The sequence below is a fragment of the Gobio gobio genome, assembly GCF_949357685.1.
Source record: "Gobio gobio genome assembly, chromosome: 6".
Lineage (NCBI taxonomy): Eukaryota > Metazoa > Chordata > Actinopteri > Cypriniformes > Gobionidae > Gobio > Gobio gobio.
Genome location: NC_137102.1, coordinates 11779014 through 11785291, shown reverse-complemented (window position 1 = coordinate 11785291; position 6278 = coordinate 11779014).

The following is a 6278-nucleotide window of genomic DNA, read 5'->3' as shown; positions in this document are numbered from 1 at the left end:
GAAAAATACAGGGATTGAGCTTCTGACAGCAATGGGGAAAGAAATGTTTCTTTTTTCTTTAGGAGATTTGTGCTATGGAAGATTAGCAGCAAGATGACATCAAGGTTACTGTGTTTGCCAATATCAAGTGATTGAGGAGACATATAGTATCCGAAGCATGACAAGACCGCACTTGTTCTTCCAAGAAACAACATAACTGTCCAACTGGATGCAATGTTTGGGGGTTCCAGACTAGAGATCAAGCAGCCATATCACCCTGTAGCCCAAGAATCACTGAAGCTAAGCGGGGTTGAGTCTGGTACTGGATGGGAGACCTCCTGGGAAAACTAGGTTGCTTGAGGTGTTAGTGAGGCCAGCAGGGGGTGCTCACCCCGAGGTCTGTTGGGTTCTAACGCCCCAGTATAGTGATGGGGACACTATACTGTAACAAGCACTGCCCTTCGGATGAGTAATAAAACCGAGGTCCTGACTCTCTGTGGTCATTAAAAAAATGGCATCCTGGCCAAATTTTCCCATTGGCCTCTGTCCATCATGGCCTCCTAATCATCCCCATATACAGATTGGCTTCATCACTCTCCTCTCCACCAATCAGCTGGTGTGTGGTGGGCGTTCAGACGCAACATGGCTGCCGTCGCATCATCCAGGTGGATGCTGCACATTGGTGGTGGTTGAGGAGATCCCCCCTTCTATATGTAAAGCACTTTGAGTACCCAGAAAAGCACTATATAAATGTAACAAATTATTATAATTAATTATTATCAATGTTATTGTAAAATTAAGGAATTTAGACCAAGTAGACCAAATCAATGAGACGGAATTATTCATGTTACAATTCATGTTACAATTATTGTCAGATGGAACCTATATAAGTTGGGTTGAACGGTGTGGCTTTGAATTGTTGGTACTCTAATATGAACAGTACATGATGGTAGATGGAGAAGAAGTGTATTCAACACCTAATGTCACAATTAAAGGGTTAGTTCACCCAAAAATGAAAATAATGTAATTTATTACTCACCCTCATGCCGTTCACGAGAATAGTTTTGGTGCGCCCAAAAAAACTAAATAATGACTTGTATAGTGATAGCTGATTTCAAAACACTGCTTCATGAAGCGTTATGAATCAGTGTGTCGAATCATGAATCGGATCGCGTGTCAAACCGCCAAATAGCTGAACCGCTGATTCGTTACGCTGATTTGATACACTCCGAAGCTTCATGAAGCAGTGTTTTGAAATTGGCCATCACTATATAAGTCTTTTTTTCTTTTCTTTTTTGCCCCCCAAAAATATTCTCGTCGCTTTATAATATTAATATTGAACCACTGTACTCACATGAACTGATTTAAATATGTGTTTAGTACGTTAATGGATCTTGAGAGGGGAAAGTCATTGCTGGCTATGCAGGTCTCACTGAGCCATCGGATTTCAACAAAAATATCTTAATTTGTGTTCCGAAGATGAACGGAGATCTTACGGGTGTGGAACGGCATGAGGGTGAGTAATAAATTAAATTTTTTTCATTTTTGGGTGAACTAACCCTTTAAGTTAAATATGAATACTTTTTGATGGTTTTGATGGCTATTAAATTGCCATTGTTTTACACCCATTCCAGAACCTAGGGTAACACAATAGTTGTCCACTCACATTGAATATTTGACTTAATTATGCCACAAAGTTAGACTGGGTAAACCCAGCCTGATCTGCCGGCGATTTGATTTCGCCCTGCAACTCAGTCTGGAAACCTGTACATTCATTTCTACTGCTTCTGTTACACTTTTGCGGGAACCAATCACAGACTGGCTTATCCACCTGGCGCGCTATTGGCGTGTTTAACATGATGACGGATAGAGAAGCGATGGGGCGTTGCCCGTTGATCACGCCTCTTGTGGTCTGATTGGTTGAAGGACTATCCAATTGCGTACAGAGTCATTTTAATTATGCTTGTTTATCACGCCTCTTGTGCAGAAGAAAATACAGAGCAGACTCCCCAGACCAATGTTCAATCTTAAATTGAGCTTGGTCTGGTGATTGCCAGAAAACCACAAAGTACCTTAAAGACACAGTATTCCTGCAAGAAGCATCTCTGTGACCTAGAACAAGGTCATGCAGGATGCGGGTTAACCACTAATCAGAGAAACTGAAGCACAAGAGAAAGTAAAGAACCTGGACTTATTAATCAACAGATTAATCCACAAATGGAAAAGCTGGCACAAATTGCATGCGCACAGACGGAAAGGCAAGAACAAGTTGTACTGTCCCTCATTTTGCTTCAATAACAAAAGGCTTCATTCAGTGTTCACTATACTAGTGAATGCGAGCTTCTCAAATGCTTCCTCACATTCACTACACTCTAAAAAAAAAGGCTCGTAATCATAGGGGAACCTTTTTTAGTGCTATATAGCACCAATTTTGGTGCTTCAGTGGTTCTTCAGCGGTTCTTCAGAGGTGCTATATAGCACCTTAGTCAAAGAACCGGTGAAGAACCTCTGAAGAACCGCTGAAGAACCTCTGAAGAACCACTGAAGAACCACTGAAGCACCAAAATTGGTGCTATATAGCACTAAAAAAGGTTCCCCTATGATTACGAGCCAAGAACCATTTTTGGTGCAATATAGAACCTTTTTTTTTTAGAGTGTAGTATATCTTCTGATCTTATCAATTTCCTATTTATCAAGATTGCATTGCGTGTGCATACTTCATAAGAGGTGATGAGAAACCTCACACTGCTTCCACTTGCTCTTCAGAACAAATGAATAAAATTGTATTTAGGAGTGACAAGCATACAACCCAAAAATGAATTTACAGTGATTTGGAAAATGCAACTTGACCTACTCTCATTTACACGCGTGTGCCTACTTGCATCTCACAGTCATAATTTGCAGTGTAGGCGACCTGAATGGAAATGATTTGAATTTGCTTGTAGATGCATGAAGATTCTAAATGGTTACGTTGCTTTGAGCATGTCCCGCAGGCTGATACTCTGACACAGTTACACTGTTCTTAACAGATAATTGGGAAGACTGTATGCTTGCTTATTTGTGTTCATGTTGTGCATTCACAGGCAGATAGAAAGAGCGGCATGAATTGTTTGTTAATGGCCTAAGCATCACTTGGATTACTGCTACTGCTCATAGACTGCCTTGATCGTCTCAGCTGCAGTGCTTATTTCTTTTCAATCAATCAGATTGTAAAGAGTGAGGTATGTGGTCTCTAGACTCATCTCAATGAACAGGCAAGCAGGGGAGAAATGAGCCAGTGTGATTCATCTATAACAATTATGCATGGTTTTTTGTTTATTCAAAATTACATTGAGTCATAACTAGCTCTCTGTGATTAAGAGCAAACTAATTTTATGCTGAAAAACGTTAAAAAAGTAAATTTGCTCAAATAAAAAAAAAATTCACTTTATCTATTTTCTTCCATATTTCATGTGTGGCTCCACAGAAACGCTACATTTAAAATGTAACAAGTAGATTTTACATATTTCTATGGCTGTGTTTGTTATGTTTTCTTCAGTTTATATTAAAAAAAAAAATCACAAAACATAAATAGGTGTATTGATTTTTCTCCAGTTTTTATTTTCTCATTTAGTAAATTACTCTCTCGTTTAGCAAATTACTTTCTCATTTACATTCTCATTTAGTAAAAACTGGCTTATCTTAATTTTCCTTTGCATTGGATTGTTAAATATAAGATTATTCAAACATAATTAAATAGGCAATGAACATAAATGCCTGGTACACCTCTTCTAACAGCATGAATAAAAATTTTTTTACGCTTTTTGACTTTCTCAGTTAGTGTAAATCCACTTGGGGTTCAGAGAATGTATTTTTTCCCACATTAATTACAAACGTCTAGTACAAATATGTGGTTTTGTTTCATTAATACAGTGTATTCTTTTTTCTTGATTTAACCCGAAAGAATGGAAGTGAAATGTGACAACATGCCCCATAGGTGGAGTACATTGTAACATGTTATGGCTACATTGTAACATGACCAGATGACAGCTTAAAATGTAACCTGATATAATAAAAAAATAACGATCTGCGAGAAACCAAACGGTATTTATGCTTTTATTTCACCTCATATCAGACGAATGTCATCAGCTCTCCAGACCGCCATAACTTCCTGCGAATAAGGTCACAATACCGGCGCGATCATAGAAATATATACGTAGATTCCTCATTCGACCAATCTGCACAGGCACTAATGAGGCATCTATGTATATATCTATGACCGCGCCAGTATTTTGACCTTATTCGCAGGAAGTTATGGCGGTCTGGAGAGCTGAGGACATTCGTCTGATAATAGGTGAAATAATAGCATAAATACTGCTCGGTTTCTCACAGAAACCGATCGTTTCGTGTCTTAAGATATCAATGTGTCGCCACAAGCTGCAGGGTTTAATTTGAAGTTGTCTGGGCATGTTTTTTTACTCTAATAGAATTTGACCCCATTCACATGCATTATACGACTGACTGACGGCAACGGTTGGGGTTAAAAATCTTAATTTGTGTTCTACTGAAGAAACAAAAACACCTACAGTACATCTTGGATGCCCTGGGGGTAAGCAGAAAAACATAACATTTTCGTTTTTGGGTGAACTATCCCTTTAAGTTAGAAATTTACTTTTGCTGTGTTTAAATAAATGTTCAGTGATATCTTCCGAAGATTTTTTTATTTTGACGCAATTTTTTCTCTAAATAATGTTGACATGGCAACTAGTAAAATACACTAAATTTCGTCATCCTGGCATGTGTGGAAAGTTTCAAATCATGTGTGTTACAACTAACCCCGCGTTAGGTTGTGCCCCGGCCCCGCTCTCCCCTACTTCATGCAGTAAAATCTAAATTAATTTATTTTATTCATCAAAATATTATTTAAAATGATTGAATCAACCAAAATATATTAGGTTGCACCAACAAAACTAAATGTAAGGATTATACCAGGAAGAAATACTTTGTTTGTTTTTTTTTACAGTGGAGCTTCTTATACTGCTGCATCCTCTTTGATTTTACTGTCCTAAAATCTGCTGTTGGGTCTCCACTAATGATTCCTATACCCTCTCCTAGCTCAAAACCCAGGTGATTAGTGTGGCACAGATGCTCTGAACGAAAATAGAAGGATGCTGGTGAGAAAAAAGTCCTACACAGGCCAACGGTTTGTGCTCTGCATGACACACCACCTACTTTCACAAGGAATACAGTTGCAAAGGATGTCAAATTTCATGTATTCTCTATAGTCCAGTCTGAGTTACAGAAAAGAGAGAAGTGAATACCTCCAGACTACATGATACCAAAACTTCTTCAATTACATTCATCTCTTTGTGCATGACTTTCTGTTTGTAGACAAAACAGCAGCTTCACTCTCAATTCCAATAACAGTAATACATCAATTATCAACCAAAACCTGAACATACCCCTGAACATATCCTTCAGCAGAAAACAAATCTCTCACATAAAAAAAAAAAAAAAACTTTAATAAAAAATTTATTCCAAAAGAAGTGAGCGTGATCCGGCGCTTGTTTGATCTTTATGTGTGATACCCTATGGCAAACCCCTGCTGCTGCTACTTAATATTGAGTCTTCAGTTCCTTTTTCTTCTACCTCTACCCCTCCCTTCTTAGAACGGAGACTAAACGAATTGGCCTTGTATAGTGGAGCTTGAGCGTTGACCTTCAAATGTCAGAAACAGACTGGTTCATATTGAAGTTATGAGCAGGATAACTAACATCTTTATTTCCTCGCATTTATGCTGGCTCATAAACACAAATATGCATGCAGAACCAGTCAAATGTAGGTTGCAACAGCTACGCTAAGCCTTTATGAGTCATAGTCTCCCAGAAGAACACATTTAAGGTTATATCTTCCCATGCTGAATTAATACCATGCAGTGGCCAATGAAATGGTGTGCATTCACAAAAATGTTCAGACTAATAAAATACAACTATGTCCTCAAAGGTAATTCATTTTATTTTTAGCGTATGCAACACATTGATCTCCCTGATGCAAGTCGAAGAAATTGTTCAACAGAACCTTTGCCATAAAAGGTGGGAGTACATTTATGCTAATGCTTGTTATTGCCTCTAATTATAACCACTGTGAACTCCTAGTTTAGGATGTATTCAACACCTTGCATTTTGTTCTCACTGCAGATTACAAAATTTATTTAGCTACTCGGGAATTCTCTTAGGATTCAAAGAGGCTATATTTGAATTGATGCACTCTTCCAGTTGAGAAAATATGGGTTTCATGAATGGAGCCTTTGCGCCCCCTAC